This window comes from Odocoileus virginianus, chromosome 23, assembly GCF_023699985.2.
Source record: "Odocoileus virginianus isolate 20LAN1187 ecotype Illinois chromosome 23, Ovbor_1.2, whole genome shotgun sequence".
NCBI classification, from domain to species: Eukaryota; Metazoa; Chordata; class Mammalia; order Artiodactyla; family Cervidae; genus Odocoileus; species Odocoileus virginianus.
Genome location: NC_069696.1, coordinates 31,340,155 through 31,357,209, shown reverse-complemented (window position 1 = coordinate 31,357,209; position 17,055 = coordinate 31,340,155). Strand labels below are relative to the sequence as shown.

Here is a 17,055-nt window from a genome sequence, read left to right as displayed (position 1 = left end):
AATAGGTATCCATGGCAACAGATGGAAGTCTGGAAGCAGAGAGGACAGAGGCTCCTGAGAAGACAGAGAGTGTAAAGGAAAGGATGCATTCAGGTCAAAACAGACTTCTGGCCTCTTTGAATTGTAGACTGGCGTATTTCCTGCAGAACCTGTAAAGTGACAGCCTCTAACTGTTTTTTACCAGACTTCTAAAAAATATGAAGCTAAATTCACATTCTTTCAAAGGAAAACCATTTCTATTTTGTGTTAGTATGAAAACAGGTTCTTGGTTAGTGTTATTTGACATATTTAGTTCTTTTAACCTGAAGATCCACTTTAAACTTGTATCTTCTAATGCAGAGTTGTTTTAGAAGTTAAAAAATTGAGATGGACGTATGTCCATTTGATTCTATCCACATCAGTTCAGTTCAGTTCTTCAGTCATGTCTGACTGTTTGCAACCCCATGGACTGCAGCATGCCAGGCTTCCCTGTCCATCACCAGCTCCCAAACTCATGTCCATTGAGTTGGTGATGCCATCCAACCATCTCATTCTTTGACGTCCCCTTCTCCTGCCTTCAATCTTTCCCAGCATCAGGGTCTTTTCCAAGGAGTCAGTTCTTCACATCGTATAGTGATTATCTATATACCTCTCCCTTTTTTTCAGAATAAAGTCTAAACTTTTAGACTCTCTTGCTAGTCATTTTCCCCCACTGACAATCTCTACCTTTTCCTGTTTCCCTGTATATCTTATCAGGTAATTAAACAAACATTGTTAGATATAAGTAAGACTCTGAATAGATTAACTTTCTGTTTTTAAAATTTGTCCAGTTTTTTGAGATATAATTGACATACAGCACTGTGTAAGTTTAAGGTATTAAAAATTTCTTCTTTAGACAATTCTTACCCATTTCTGTCCTCATATAGAACTACCTAAGGTATGTAAGCTTGAGTATAACTTTTACAAAAAATTCAGAAAGGAGTCAAATTCTAAAAGATATTAATACAAGAAGCTGTGATAATTTTGTAGTATAGTTGCACCATTGAGAAGATTTTTAGGTCTCACAGTATGTTCTCAGCCACATCCAACTCTTGCAACCCTATGGACTGTATTCCATCAGGCTTCTCTGTCGGTGGGATTTTTCAGGCAAGAATACTGTAGTGGGTTGCTGTTCCCTTCTCCAGGGGATCTTTCCAAGCCGGGGATCACATCTCCTGCATGTCTCCTGCACTGTTGATGGATTCTTTACCTGCTGAGCCGTCAAGGAACCTTCTCACAGTATAGCAAAATATAGAAGAGAAAAGGTCAGGGCAAATGGGTTATAGCTAGGAAGATGAGAGAATTTTAAGTATTGAGGAACTGAAAGCTAAGATGAAGAGATAACACTGAAGAAAGTAGGACGCAGAAATTTAAGATGTGGAAGAGGTATAGTTTTAGAGAGAAAGAAACTGGGTGACAGCAATTGAGTCAAGCCAGAGAAGGACTGTCCGGAGATTGAATGAGAGTAGAGAGGGGAAAAAAATCACAAACTGAGAATAAAATCATATTGGCTTCTACAACAAAGATAGAAATACAGTGACACAGCACGTGTGCATGAGCAAGAAGTTATTTCAGAAGCTGCAGCATTGTGGAAGGAAAACCACTGAAAAAGAGAAGATCAGAGTGAGCAGTACTAAGTTTTAGAAGGAAGTCAGCGAGTCCAGCCACCCATCGTGTTCTTTTGACTGAAAGCTAGTCTCGCTCTGCCTGGAAAGGTTATTCCGCTGCCTGAGCAAGATCTAACCATGTGTCTTTCAAGTTGAAAGTGAACAACCGGACCAGCCAAGTCAGCCCTGAGACAAATAAAAGAGTAGATGTTTGAGCCAGATTACCTCGAACCAATGGAGAAGACATTTAAAATTGTAATCTCATGTTACCAGTTATGAGTAACAATAAAGATATTGTCAGGAAAGACCCACGTTAGGTCAGTTCAGTTTTAAGTGGATTAAATACAAGAGTAGAGATTAGGTTTTGTTTTGTTGGGTTTTTGGTTTTTTTTTTTTTTTGGCCATGCCACATGACGTGTGGGATTTGGGATCTCACTTTCCTAACCCAGGAATCAAACCTGTGTCCCCTGCGTTGGAGCTCAGAGTTCTAACCACTGGACTGCCAGGGAAATCCCAAGAATACAGATTTTTAAGACAAGTTAAGGTGAATATTGAAAAGAATGGAGAATAAGAATAAAGAATACAAAATCTCCTCTTAGATTGAAAGATAATGATTTAAATTATGAAAGAGATTAAAAATGAAGACAGCACAGTGTCAGTGATTTTGATGGATTGGAGTTTATGAAAGTGCTTAGAGAGAAACAGATTCAACAATGATGGTGGAGTTGTCCAAGGAGTGGGGATTCAGAACTACCTGTTAAAAAAAAAAGTAACAAAGAGCTAAAAACTACTTAACTGAAACGAAGAGATAATGGATGTGAAAATGGCCTGAATAGATATCTAGAGGTTTCTGAATCCCCCAAACCGAAGTGTTAGGAAAGCAGTAGGATGCAGAGCTGTGATGGCACAATATATAGGCACATAAATAAAGCCAGACTTCAGGAAGAGGGAGAATGTCAGACTGAGTGAGGGAAGGAGATCTGGAGCCCTTAAGGCCTTGTGATTAAACTGTAAGAGTGTAATGTGAAGCGGAAGTCCACAGGCATCTCGGACGGGAATGCAAGATGTACGGAACAGCGAATGTAACCAGCAGGGTGGTTAAGCAGCCGTCTGCTCACTTTCTTACAATGACACAGGAAGTTGCTCCCTTGCCAGTTTATACATGTATGCCCTACGGGGTGGCTCCTCCCACTAGTTTTAATGAAAAGTTCAGTTTTCACTCAGAAGAGAGCCAACCCATGCTCTTTTGATCTTTCCTCAAGTGACTTCCTTGGCTTTCTCTAGGCCAGGATATTGTCCTGGTTTCTTCGGAGGCAGAGATGGTTGCTGAGTTCCTCCTTATGAATCTGTTGTCCAGATAGCCTCCACACTGAGGCACAAATGCCAGAGACAGTGGTTGTAAGCCTTGCTTCACAAGTAGCCAGGTAGCTGAGCTCTGAGAGTGTTCTGGGGCCCAGGTTTGGCTGTGTCCATTGTGAATGTGGAGTTGTTTGGCTTTGTAGTGCTGATGACCGTGCAGATTGGTTTCTGCCTTTGCACAGTTCAGTAATTCCAAAACTGAGGTTCAGCTTCCTCCTTGTTTTACTATAATCATCTTTTGCACAGACAGTCTATTTTGGTGCCCTCAGACTTTCAATTTTTGTTGTTATTCTTTTCATGGTAGTTGGGTAGTTCTGCTTTTTCTACCATGACATCCTTTTTGGCCCTTCCTGTGGTTGGTGTTACGAGAAACAAATAATGCTTCTTGTAAGTGTCTTGTCTGATCTACATAGAACTATCAATACTTGAAAAAGGGAATTTCTTAAGTTCTAATACCATAGTGACATGCAGAGTAATTTCCTTAAAATTCAGCTATGTGTCCTTTTACATTTTCTGTCCTTCACATACTCGTCTCATGCATCTCTGCCTCCTCTCTCTGCTCTAGCTTTGGTCTTTAATAGTCTACTTTCTTCCTATTCCTTCTCTTTATTCCTGTCTTTCTATAAAACAGCCATTGTGTGAAATCTAGAACAATGTTCGATACTTTAGATAAGTTTAACATATATGAAGTCCTGTTGTTTCTTTAGGGCTTCCCTGGTAGCTCAGATAGTAAGGAGTCACCTGCAATGCAGGAGACCTGGGTTCGATTCCTGGGTTGGGAAGATCCCCTGGAGAAGGGAATGGCAACCCACTCCAGTATACTTGCCCCCCCCCAAAAAAAAATCCCATGGACGGAGGAGCCTGGAGGGTTACAGTCCATGGGGTCACACAGAGTCAGACGTGACTAACACACACACATTGTTTCTTTGATTCTCTGTCGCAGTTCTGTTTTTGTGAGACTTTATTTTATGTTAATTTTATTTTCTTCCCCAGTTTTATTAAGATACAATTGACACATAATATTGTATAAGTTTAAGGTGTGAAGTATGTTGATTTGACACCTTAGCTAATACCCAGTTTAGTCACATGATTGTGATTTTTCTTTTGCGTCGAGAACATTTAAGATCAACTCTTTGGGCAACTTTCAAGTTTATGATACAGTATCACTAACTCTAATGACTGGGCTGTACATTAGATCCTCAGAATCTGTTGGTCTTTCAACTGGGATTGTGACTCCATACCTCCCTTATTCCTCCACCTCCCAAAGCTTGGTAAACACCACTCTCTCTCTCTGCTTCTCCGAGTTTGTCATTGCTAGACTCCACATATAAGTGATATCATGCAGCATTTGTCCTTTTCTGTCTTACTGATTTCATTGAACATAGTGCTCTCAGGGTTCATCCAGGTTGTTGCAAACGGAAAGATCTTCCTCGTGGTTGAATAACATTCCACTGTGTATCTATATTGGATCTTCTTTATCCATTCATTGATTGAAAGACAACCACATTGCTTCCATGTCTTGGCTATTGTGAATAATGCTGCAGTGAACATGTGAGACTGTTTATTTCAGTACCTACTAGAGTTGAGAAGCATGTGGAGAAATGTGAAATGTTATGTGCCTTGCAGGATTCAGAGAAGTATTAGATAGCTTGCCTGTGGAAAGCAAAAATAACTCCTGGCTCTTAAGGAAAGAAAGAATGGATCACTTTAATTGGATATATGAAATTATTTTTAAATATAGGCTTTAAATTTTTTCATCATCATTTCCCCATGTCATTAAATAGTCTTTGAAAACACAGTTTAAATGTCTGCATAATTGTTCACCATTTTATTGCACCATAATTTATTTAATCACTTTTATTGTTAGACATTTAGGCTTCTAATGTTTTTGATATTATAAATTATGCTATGATTAACATCCTCATGCATTAATGTTTGTCTGCTGCACTGACTATTTCCCTAGGATAAATTTCAAGAAGTTTAATTACTAGGTTTCATGGTAGTAACTATTTTATGGTTCTTGGTGCACATTATAAAATTGTTTTTCACCATGTGATGGCAATCATCTTACTGAATCCTAAAATTATTACTATTTAAATAAAGATTCACCAAGTTGAATGGTGTCAGAAACACAATGACCACTCAACACATGTTTGTTGAATAAATTAATGAGGCAGATGAAAAGGAATTTCATTTTAATCCACATCTTTTGGATTCCTAATAAAATGAATTATCTTTTAATATGTTAGTTGGTCATTTCTATTTATTATCTGAATTGCTTGAAAATGTGTCTGTCCATTCTTCAGTTGGGTTTCATTTTTTCCTTTGTGAATTTTAATTAAGGTCAACAAATCTTAGTCATAGTAGTTACATCTACTTCATCCTGGTTCATTTGCTTTCTAATGTTGTAATGATAATTTTTTCCACTACCTTGATATCTTTAAACCCTCACCTAGCTTTTCTTCTGGTATCTAGGAAGTTCAGTTATTGCTCTTAATTGTTTGATTTTTCCATGTCATAATGCAAGAATAATATAAAGGTACCTTCTTGTGCTAATTTATCTGTAAAGATATAGTCCAAGATTTAATAGTAACAGCAGTCTGGGAGGGCAGGGTTTCCAGTAATTACGTGGCCATGATGTATGTAGGATATTAGAGACCAGGACCAAAACCCAGACCACCTTCAGGGCCAAGCAAAAATGGATGATGTGAGGCCAGGTGAGGCTGGGACTATCTGGTGATCTGGTAAGCTGTTACTTAGCTCTGTTGACTTTCCAATTGGAATTGCAGGCACTAAATTTCCTATTCCTCCACTACTTCAAAATGTCCGAATTTTTAAATTTAAAACATTGTGAAATCTAATTTTAAAAAATTGACAACTCATTCAAAAATTTTAAAAACATCAAGCATGCCAATCAAAATTTACCAGCAGGCAGAATACAACTTACGAACTGTAGTTTGCTACTTGTGGATTTCTTTAGTCGCTAAGTCGTGTCCAGCTCTTCGACCCCGTAGACTGTAGCCTGCTAGGCTCCTCTGTCCATGGGATTTTCCATGTAAGAACACTGGAATGGGTTGCCACTTCCTTCTCCAGGGGATCTTCCTGGCCCAAGCATCAAACCCACATCTCCTGCATTAGCAGGTGGATTCTCTACCACTGAGCGACCAAGGAAGCCCTCTTGTGGACTAAGGGATCTGAATTTCTCATTCAGTTTTCATTCAGTTATATGGTCTTTTTGAGTGTTTTACCAGATGTCAGTCACTGTACTAGATACTAGGAATACAGCAGCGAGGGAAAGCAGCAAGAAATCAGCTCTTAGGGGACTTAGATTCTGACTGGGAGCAGTGAGGAGTAGACCAGCCAGAGAGAGCAGGTAGTCATGCTAGCTCTGCAGTGAATGAGGAGAGGGTGGGCTGAAAAACACTCAGGAGGTCGATTGCAGACTGACTGATCAGGAGAGTTTTCTCTAGGGAGGTGAGACTGAAGCGAGATCTAGGTGTAAAAAGCAGAAGTCAGCAGTATGTAATGGGGCAGTGTGGGGAAGCATCCCAGAGATGTCTGGAACGTGGCAATAAGCTTGGCATGTTTCCGGGATTAGAAGACCTGTGCAGCTGGACCCTCAACTAGCTCCCAGCACTTCAACACCATACTGACTACAAACACTGCACCTGAGGCTCATTTATTATAAGATTATCATTCAAGAACATTTATTGATTAGCACCTCTTTTTTTTTTTTTGGCTTTGCTGGATCTTCATTGCTGTGTGGACTTTTCTTTAGTGGCAGTGGGCAGGGGCTCCTCTTGGTTGTGGGGCATAGACTGCTCATTGTGGCTTCTCTTGTTGCAGATCACTGGGTCTAGGTTCCCGGGGCTGCAGTAGTTGTGGCACATGGCCTTAGTTGCCCTGCAGCATGTGGGATCTTCATGGACCAGAGATCAAACCTGTGTCCCCTGCATTGGCAGGCAGATTCTTAACTACTGGACCACCATGGGCATCCCTTGGCCTTGCTTTTTCCCTCCTACTGAACATCTCTTATATCAGGCATTGTTTTAGTTGCTAAGATAGAACATGAATAAAGTTGCCATCAAAAAGCTCACAGTTAAGTGTGTGTTGGAGCTGGGAGAGCTAAGTTGCTTCAGTTGTCTCCGACTCTGTGTGACCCTATGAATTGCAGACCGCCAAGCTCCTCTGTCCATGGGACTCTGCAGATGAGAATACTGGAGTGGGTTACTATTTCCTACTCCAGGGGATCTTCCCAACCCAGGGATCGAACCTGTGTCTCTTACGTCTACCTACATTGGCGGGCAGGTTCTTTACCACTAGCGCCACCTGGGAAGCCCTGGAGTGGAGAGAGGGAGACAGATAAATTATGATAATCTAACATACTTTTGTTAAAATGGAGATATGTACAAGACACACTTCTCTTAAGTCAGGAGAGAATTCATGGAAGTGACCCTTCAACTGAATCTTGACAAATAGGGGAATTGGGGAGAACATTCCAGGCAGAGGCAACAACTTCTGCAAAAATACACCATAGACATTTTAGAGAAAGGAACTCCTTTGGGGAATATTGGTAAGGATTTGGTATGGTATCTTCTTATGTCTTTATTTGAAATTAATTACAATAATTTGAATTGAGTCAACATGTTTCATAACTGTAATGACCCTGATTGTAAGCATTTAACAAACGTTGCATTGACTGAGTGAATGAATGACTGGGACATGATATACTCTAAAACTTTAATAACATAAGTGTAGTAATTAAAAAAGAAAGATATTTTCCTGTTCTCATTACCACAATCAAAATTAATGGTATTTCCTCCCACTGGAGTATAGATCCTGTGCACAAACAATTATTGTTTCTGATCCTGTGCTAAGTATTGTACCTAGCTATAGTAGATTACTCAACAAGAGTTTGGGAGAAGAATGTTTTGCAAAAAGTCATGCATGCTGATAGTGTTTTTATATAATACAGGTACTCTAAGATTTACAGAATCCTGCAAAATTGACATTAGCATTCTCACAGTCAAGGATATCACTCAACTGCTGCGGACTTTCTTTTTAATTTAGTAGTTTATTCTTTTCCAGTCATATCAGCAAACTCTACATAGACAGGACCCTATAATATCTTCCCTCATATCAGGAACTTTTCTTACTTTCATTCATGATACCATCTTTCCTCTAAACTAACAAAATATCTCTTCTTGTTTTTAAAACTCATTTATTATTACCTTAGTTCCTCTAAAGCTCAAATAGAAACCTAGTTACCCCATTTCCAGTCAACAGTGGTCTTTGTTTTGAGTTCTGTTATGTCCACCCCCCCCCAAAAAAAAAACTGCTACATTCTTTCTCACTAGCTTATGTTGTGTATAATTCTAGAATTGTTCTTTATTTCATGTATGTTGGTCTTGGCTACATTATTAGTAGTAGATTCGAAAACTCTGGGCACCCATGAAGCCTCATTTAAAAACTTTTTTTTCATGAAGAAAACAATATCAGGGGAAAATGCTTAGGTATTTAACCCCTCAAATAGGCTCCTGCATATCTTTCAACAAGCACCAAAGAATCTTTGGATTACTGCCTTTCATATGACCTCTCAGAGTCATGATTAGTGGGAGCAGTAAAAAAAAAATATATATATATATATAGTCCAGGAAGTGGATTGTAATTGGACTTCTAATTGTTAGTTTGGTGTGAGGATCATCAGGCCAAATTCAGTGGAAGCAATTATTTCCCTGCTTAACATTTCATGTTTGGTAGACTTATATTTATTTCTGTGTGACATTATTAGAGCATCAATCTGAATTCTAGGAATGTAGAAGGCCTTTGTTGGGTCTTCGGCTCCTCTTTAAAATTTATTATTATTATTCTGTACCTGTTTTTTGGCTGTGCTGTTTTCACTGGGCTTCCTTGGTGGCTCAGATAGTAAAGTGTCTGCCTGCAATGCAGGAGACCTGGGTTCGACCCTGGGACGGGAAGACGTTCTGGAGAAGGGGATGGCAACCCACTTCAGTATGCTTGCCTAGAGGATTAGGTGGACAGGGGAGTCTGGCGGGCTGCAGTCCATGGGGTGGCAAGCTTTTCTCCAACTGCAGTAAGCAGGGGCCACTCTTGAATTGTGATGTGTGGCCTTCTTACTGCAGCGGCTTCTCTTATTTTGGAGCGCGGGCTCTAGGGCACACGGACTCAGTATTTGTGGCTCCCGGACTCTCGAGCACAGGCTCAAATGTTGTGGCACATGGGCATAGCCGCTCTGCAGCACGTGGGACCCCTGGATCAGGAATCAAACCTGCATCTCCTGCACTGTAGGTGGATTCTTTCCGTCTGAGTGACCAGGGAAGCCCTCTTGGGCTCCTCTTTAGGTCTGCTCTGATTTCAACTATATTCTTGAATTCAAAGTCCATTAGTAGAGCTAGCAATACCAGGCAGGGCTGTTTCTATATATTTCTTCTCCATGCAGGGTAATACATACAGCCCCTAGCATATTTTAACCTTTGAGTTGTTACCTTGTCCCCAAGCAAAGCTAGCATCTTTTTTTCCCTTCAGGGGTGAGAGGATGGTAGGAGCTGCCATCCTGTTTCAAGGTCCAGGGTGCTTTCTGTCATGCTGATGGGATTTGTTATTTATTTGTTATTAATGAGTTGCTATTGCTCATTAATCTGTTTTTTTTTTCCCTTAAAATTCTAATCTCACAGCTTGAGCTATATTCATTTTAAGGGATATGCAAATACATAACTCTAAGTAGCTAAATTTTAATTTATACCAAAGTCATATGAAATGTATTTATTGCTCAGATTGCTTAAAATGTTTTCCCTAGAGACCTAGGCTGCTTCACCTCTCTGCCACTTCTGTTTTCTTACGCTAATATGTAGTCATCAGCATTGCTTCATTTTATTCATAGAAATAGAAGGATGGGCCTATAATTGGATACATGACTTCCATCCTTAATATCTTTAAAGGATTTTAACTAACTTAACAATTACTTCATCTTTATTATTGCTTGAAGCGCAGAGAGTAGAAAACACAGCTGGGTTTTCGACTCACAGTCATGTGTTGGCTAGTATATGGTACAAACTGCTTAACTTGTATTCACCCTGAACTCCATGTTCTCTCCAGTAGCTGATTATGTCACTCAACTTCTCTGACTTCATCTTTCTCTTGGGCGGGGTGGGGGCGAGGCTGAGTTTCCATGAGCTATTTTTGCAAGGAGGACTTCCAGAGATTTATTGGACACTAACTAGAGAGTAGTTGGACCGTAATGACTCTTTTACTGAGTTAGATTACGTTTTAAGTAATGTAACAAGGTAACTACCTGGACAGCAGGAAATCAAACCAGCCAATCCTAAAGGAAATTAACCCTGAATATTCCTTGAAAGGACTGATGCTGAAGCTGAAGCTCCAATGCTTTGGCCACCTGATGCGAAGGGCTAACTCATTAGAAAAGACCCCAGATGCTGGGAAAGATTGAGGGCAAGAGGAGAAGGGGATAACAGAGGATGAGATGGTTGCATTGCATCAACAACTCAATGGATATGAGATTGAGCAAACTCTGGGAGATGGTGAAGGACAGGGGAACCAGGCGTGCTGCAGTCAGTAGAGTCGCAGAGTTGGACGTGACTTAGCATCTGAACAAGAACAACAAAACTAACCAGCTACTAGATATTTATGTATTTATTTTTACCTTACCTACTTATAAAAGGAATCTGAGGTTGAATAGGAAATGCACTTGTGTAATTAGACTGTTAGAATACAAGATCAAATGGCTTGAGAAGGAAAAGAATCAAAATATGCTAAGTATCTTACCCAATATCCTTCTTGTTTATCAGTGATAGCACTGAGCTTCTTGGTAATAACCAAGAGTGAAAAATAATGGGCAATACAAGTCATATCTATACTATTCATTTATGACCAACTTATTACTGTTATTTGATTCTAAAAGAAACATATACAAGGGCAGAAGACAACATGGTAAACAATGTTTTCTACACTGTTCTGCAGAATACCCCAGAAAAAAAAATGAACATAGCTGTTTTTAGTCTTCAGGGATAAATAATGATCTATCTATATTTTTGAGTTATAATCAAGAGCTGAATATAAATAAATGTGAAGCATGTAACAACAGTCATTCTGAAAATATGTATGTAAGGTCACTTCATAGAGAGACTTTCATATTGTAGAAACTTTCCAATATGTGAATTTAGTTGAAAATAGCTTTTTTAAATATCAAGAAATTATTTTATCAAATAACAGAAAATACGCTTATCCTAATTGCCCAGCTACGTGAAAAACCTGCTGTTAGTCCTGGCAAATAGATATGTAGAAATGTAAGCAATTAAAGGAACTTTGCCTGAAAACTGAGCATAATTGCAAGTTTTCTTGTCTCAAAGAAATAGGAAAACCAGGATCAGCTATTTTCTCACAACAGGAAAGATATTTTTCTATGTTGCTATCATATGGCAGTTTGACATAAGAAAATACATAGTTGTTTGTTGTTCAGTTGCTGTCCTGGTTGATGCTTTGCAGTGGCATGGACCATAGTCCTCGAGGCTCCTCTGTCCTCCACTTTATCCCTGTGTTTGTTCAGATTCACGCCTGTTGAGTGGGTGATGCTATCTAACCATCTCATCCTCTGCCACCCCCCTTTCCTTTTGCCCTCAATCTTTCCCAGCATCAGGGGAAAATATTACTAACTAATATTATTTTGAGCATTAATTTTTCTATGTTTCGTGGCAACCAAGGCACAGAAAGAAATATTTAAGTTACATGATAACATATAATGTAAAATAACACCCCGCCCAGACCCAGCCCCCCCACAAAAAAACAAACCCATACTGATGATTAGTGAAGTACAACACTTCATTGTACTGGAGGCATATAGGAATTGATTGAGGGAACCTTCACTAGTAGGATTAATTACTGGTCATATGATAGAAGTTTAGATTAATACAACTTTGCAATTTAAAAAGGCCTGTCAGATTCTAAATTTTAAAAAGTACTTAGCTGTATCCTGTTGCCATACAGCAAAGTAATAGAAGGCAATTGTATTTTCAGTAACAACTTTAACATGATATAAGGACTGACGATTGTGTCCACAAATATTCCTACATACACATCCAGCTCCTGGACAGAACCTGATGCATCAGAAGTTGCTCCATCAACTTTAAGGTTCATCAGATTTATTTTCATGACTTTAAATTCATTCTCAGTTCATTTTTAAGTCAATGTAAATTTATTGATCATGTACTATCACCTGGTTATGTTCTCAGCAAACAGATGCAGATTCCATGCTCAATGAGCCTGATCCCTGAGATCACATCGCCAGTTCCTTTTCAGGCAGCTATTCTAGAGATACCAACTGCACCACATGGAGAAATCTGAGGGCATGGCAGTGAGATATAGTCTCTGCTTTCATGGAATTTGCCCTTTATTACTAGGAGACATAAAGACAATCAAGGGCTTCCCTGGTGGCAGCAAAGAATACACCTGCCAATGCAGGAGCTGTGGGTTCGATCCCTGGGTTGGGAAGATCCTCCAGAGAAGGAAATGGCAATCCACAACAGTATTCCTGCCTGGGAGATCCCACAGACAGAGGATCCTGGCAGGCTACAGTCCATGGCGTCACAAAAGAGTCAGACATGACTGAGTGACTAAACAACAACCACATAAAGACAATCACAGCATAGCAACCCTGTGGACAGTGTGTTCCTGGGATGCTCTGGGATCTCAGGTTAGGAGTGTGCACAGGAAAGTGAGTGTGTGGCTGAGACAGAAAGGGAGAGAGAGTCAGAGCAGCAGAGATATCGCTTTCCCCCCCTACTCGATCATTTGCTCAGCATTCAAGCAGGCAAATCAACTTCTCTAAAAAATACCCCTAGCCCACTGACCCGTAGCTCTGCTCCCTTTTTTAGCCAAACGATCAAAAGTTGTATACAGTTGCTACCTCCGTTTCTTCTTTCTATTCTCTCTGAAATCCTTCCCTGCCAGGCTTTCCTCCTGACCATGCCACCAGGACAGCTCCTAACGAGGGCACCAGTGACTGCCACCTGAATAATTGAATGGCTTGTCCTCAGTCTCCATCGTATTTCTCCTGTCACTAACATTTCACACAGTGGGATGCTCTCTTCTTGAAATACTTAGCTTTCTTGCTGCACAGTTTTCTACTCCCTCTGCCTTCTTCCCAGTGCTGGTTCCTATTCCTCTCCCGTTTCTATCAGAAGGAGAGTTCCAGGACCCATTCCACGGCTCTGGTCTTCTCAGCGGACACTCAGATGATCTCATTCTGTCACGTGACTTTAAACACCAGATGTACCCTAATCAAATGCCAGTTTATATCTTCAACCTGAGTCTCTCCTCTGAACACAGATTTGTACATCCAACTGCTTAAGATCTTCATTTGAATGTCTTTTTAGGCATCTTGTTCGTGTGTACTCAGTCACTCAGTTGCCTCCAACTCTTAGTCACCCCATGGACTGTAGTCCACCAGGCTCCTCTGTCCATGTAATTTTCTACCAAGAATACTGGAGTGGGTTGCCATTTCCTTCTCCAGGGGAATCTTCCTGACCCAGATATCAAAACCTCATCTTACATCTCCTGCATTAACAGGTGGGTTCTTTACCACTGTGCCACCCAGGAAGTCTGCATTTGAATGTCTTTTTAGGCATCTCACACTTTACATTATTTGTAATGAAACTCTTGATTCTGCCACAGTCTTAGATACCAGACCCAGACCCTACAAACATGAGTTTTATTCATGAATGTGTTGCCCAGTGCATAGGACTGTGCTTGATACAGGAAATACTTTGATTGAGTGATTAAATGAGTGACTGTTACAGTCAACAAGTTCCATAGATAGAAAGGGAAGATGTTAGCATTGGTGTTGCTGAGAGGGTTTTGTGAGGGTCTAACATTTTATTTTACTTTTAAAAATATTTATTTATTTAGCTGTATCAGGTCTTAGTTGCTGCATGTGGGATCTTCAACTGTGTCATGGAAACTCTTAGATGTGGCATGTGGGATCTAGTTTTCTGACCAGGGATTGAACCCAAGGCCCCTCCATCAGGAGCTCAGAGTCTTAGCCAATGGACCGTCAGGGATTCCCAAGGGGGCTAACATATTCGATAAACCCTGTGTATTGATAAGTTTTGTTTTGTTCAATCGCTAGGTTATGCCCGACTCTTTGAGACTCCATAGACTGCAGCACACCAGTCTTCCCTGTCCTTCACCATCTCCCGGAGTTGGTCAAACTCATGTCCATTGAGTTGAGGATGCCATCCAACCATCTCTTCCTCTTTTTCCCCCTTCTCCTCCTGCCTTCAGTCTTTCCCAGCATCAGGATCCTTTCTGTTGAATTCGCTTTTCGCATCTGATGGCCAAAGTACTGGCACTTCAGCTTCAGCATCAGTCCTTTCAATGAGTATTCAGGGCTAATTTCCTTTAGGATTGACTGGTTTGATCTTGTTTTCCAAGGGACTTTCAGGAGTGTTCTCCAGAACCACAGTTCAAAAGCATCAATTCTTTGGCACTCAGCTTTCTTTATGGTCCAACTCTCACATCCATACATGACTCCTGGAAAAACCACAGCTTTGACTATATGGACCTTTATAGGCAAAGGGATATCTCTGCATTTTAATACTCTGTCTAGATTTGTCATAGCTTTTCTTCCAACAAGCAAGTGTCTTTTAATTTCATGGCTGCAGTCACTGTCCCCAGTGATTTTGGAGCCCAAGAAAATAGTCTGTCACTATTTCCATTTCTTCCCCATCTGTTTTTCCAAGTGATGGGACAGGATGCCATGATCTTAGTTTTATGAATGTTGAGTTTTAAGCCAGCTTTTCACCCTCATCTTTCACCTTCATCAAGAGGCTCTGATAAGATTTAGATAAGCAGAGATAAGAGAAGAAGGCATTTCCATCACAGGGAAGAAATGATCAGAGGAACCAGAAGTAGTCATCATGATATGTGTATGGAAGTGAGGTGCTCCGGGACATCAGGAGGTGGAGCAGCATTGTACAGATGTAGGGGTAGCGGTGAAGGGACATACCTTACGAAATTCTGGAGGGTTTTAAGTGCCCAAAAAGAATTCATTTGATATATTTATTGAAATATAGTGTAAGTTTCTACTAAATTCTTCCTTAGGATACTTAGTTCTTATTTATGTTGCCATAAAATTAATGAGACAGTAAAGGATTTTGTTGAATGCTAAACGCACTAACACAGAGATGAATGGCACAGGACTCGGCTTTAAAGGTATCCACCAACTCAAAAGCATTATTACAAGTCTCCAAAAGATATTTTAATGACTGTACTTTTTAATGACGTGTGCTAATTTATACCCTGACAGTATTAAGCAAGTATTTAAAGACAGATCAATTAGATTCAAACCCATGAGAAAATGTAATTGGTAAACAGGTAAGCCAGTATAAAAACACTAATGTCGTTGCACAAGGAATATCCTGGATGTATGTGTTGGTGTGTGTGTGCTTTCATGTATCTGCCTATGTTTACTGGGTAACTTGTTTTTCCAGCTCAAACATAAATGAAGAAAGGTTAACATATACCTGACCCTTTATTCCAAGGACACATTGTAGAAGTATGAGATGGGATGGGCTGTCAGGACAAAAGGATCTACTTTCCTCTTTTAATCAGTAGATTCAGTGGTAGAATATTAAGGTGGTATACGAGAATAGTTCTTTTCTGATTTAGTAGTTGAGAGACTTCTGTAGGTATGTTGAATCTTACTAGTAACGTGATGAGCTGGCCCAGCCTTTGTGTTTTGTGGCTGTTGGCGCATTTGGAGTTTTAGAATTACTTACAGAGGCACAGAAAAGTGAAAGACCACAGTGACAAAATAATGCTAGAAGATAAACTGTTGAACTAAAATGTCAAGTTTCAGAAAGGAAAGTAGTTACCCTCAGCCTGACCGAAAAAGTCCCTCTTCTGCATCACAACCAAGTAATTGTTTGAAATTATAAGAAGGGGAAAGTTCTGGAAAGTCCCATGTTGGGATTTATGTAATCAGTGAAGTAATATCAGCTCTAGAGGTATAAAGCTGTTTGATTCAAAAGATACCTTTTCAGCTGGTAAAGAATCCTCCTGCAATGCAGGAGACCTGGGTTCAATCCCTGGGTTAGGAAGATCTCTTGGAGAAGGGAATGGCTACCCATTCCAGTATTCTGGCCTGGAAAATTCCATGGACTGTATAGTCCATGGAATCTCAAAGAGTCAGACACAACTGAGCGACTCTCACTTAACTATATATCTCCCTCTCTCTCTTTCATTTTGTCTGCTCTATGAGACCTGCAAAGTATTTGCAAGTTTTTTGTTTTGTTTTTTTACTTTTATAGGTACCTTTTGGCAAAGGGCCACCTAGTAAATAGTTTAGACTAGTTTTCAGTTTTACAGTTTCTGCTGGAGACATTAACTTGCCAGTCTAATGCCAAACCAGTCTGTGTTAAAATGAGACTTCATTGATGAAAACAGATGTTAGGCCAGATTTGACCAACAAACCAGAGTTTGCCAAACTCCGCTTTAGAGGATCTGTAGAATCTTCACAGTCTGAAGTTTCTCACGTTTGAAAAACCTCTATGAGTCAGAAGTGATAGGTCATTTATTTTTCATATCTATATTTATAACATTTAATTCACTTTGTTTATGAGTGTAAGACACACACGTGCCACAGAGAGACATACACTTATCACTTGGATAAAAATGAAGTCACTCTGCATTGCTGAGATCCTGATTTCAGCCTTCGATGAGCAGTGGAAGCCTGATGCTAATTAACGCATTGACTGGGCATCATTAATGCTGAATCATTGGATTCAGAGTGTGAATGAATCGAGTGTGGAAGAGGGGTGTGGATGAGCCAGGTAGAACACAAGCAGAAGAGGGGAGCCTGGGAACACAGTACTTGGAATGACACAGACCTGGGAATAGAGGTGAGAGGGCAAACTAAAGAAACTGCTGCCTGGGGGGAAGGTAGTATTTCCATCTCCAAACTGGGGAAGCATCGTGTATGGTACTGATGAACCTATCTGCAGGATAGGAATAGAGACAGGGACAGAGAAAATGGCCA

At 40.1% G+C, this 17,055-nt stretch overlaps 1 protein-coding gene across 3 annotated transcripts in view; it reads left to right on the top strand.

The window, feature by feature from the left end:
• Positions 1-17,055, top strand: part of ITPR2 (inositol 1,4,5-trisphosphate receptor type 2) — a 567,579-nt gene that overhangs the window by 407,126 nt on the left and 143,398 nt on the right. The window lies entirely within an intron of this gene.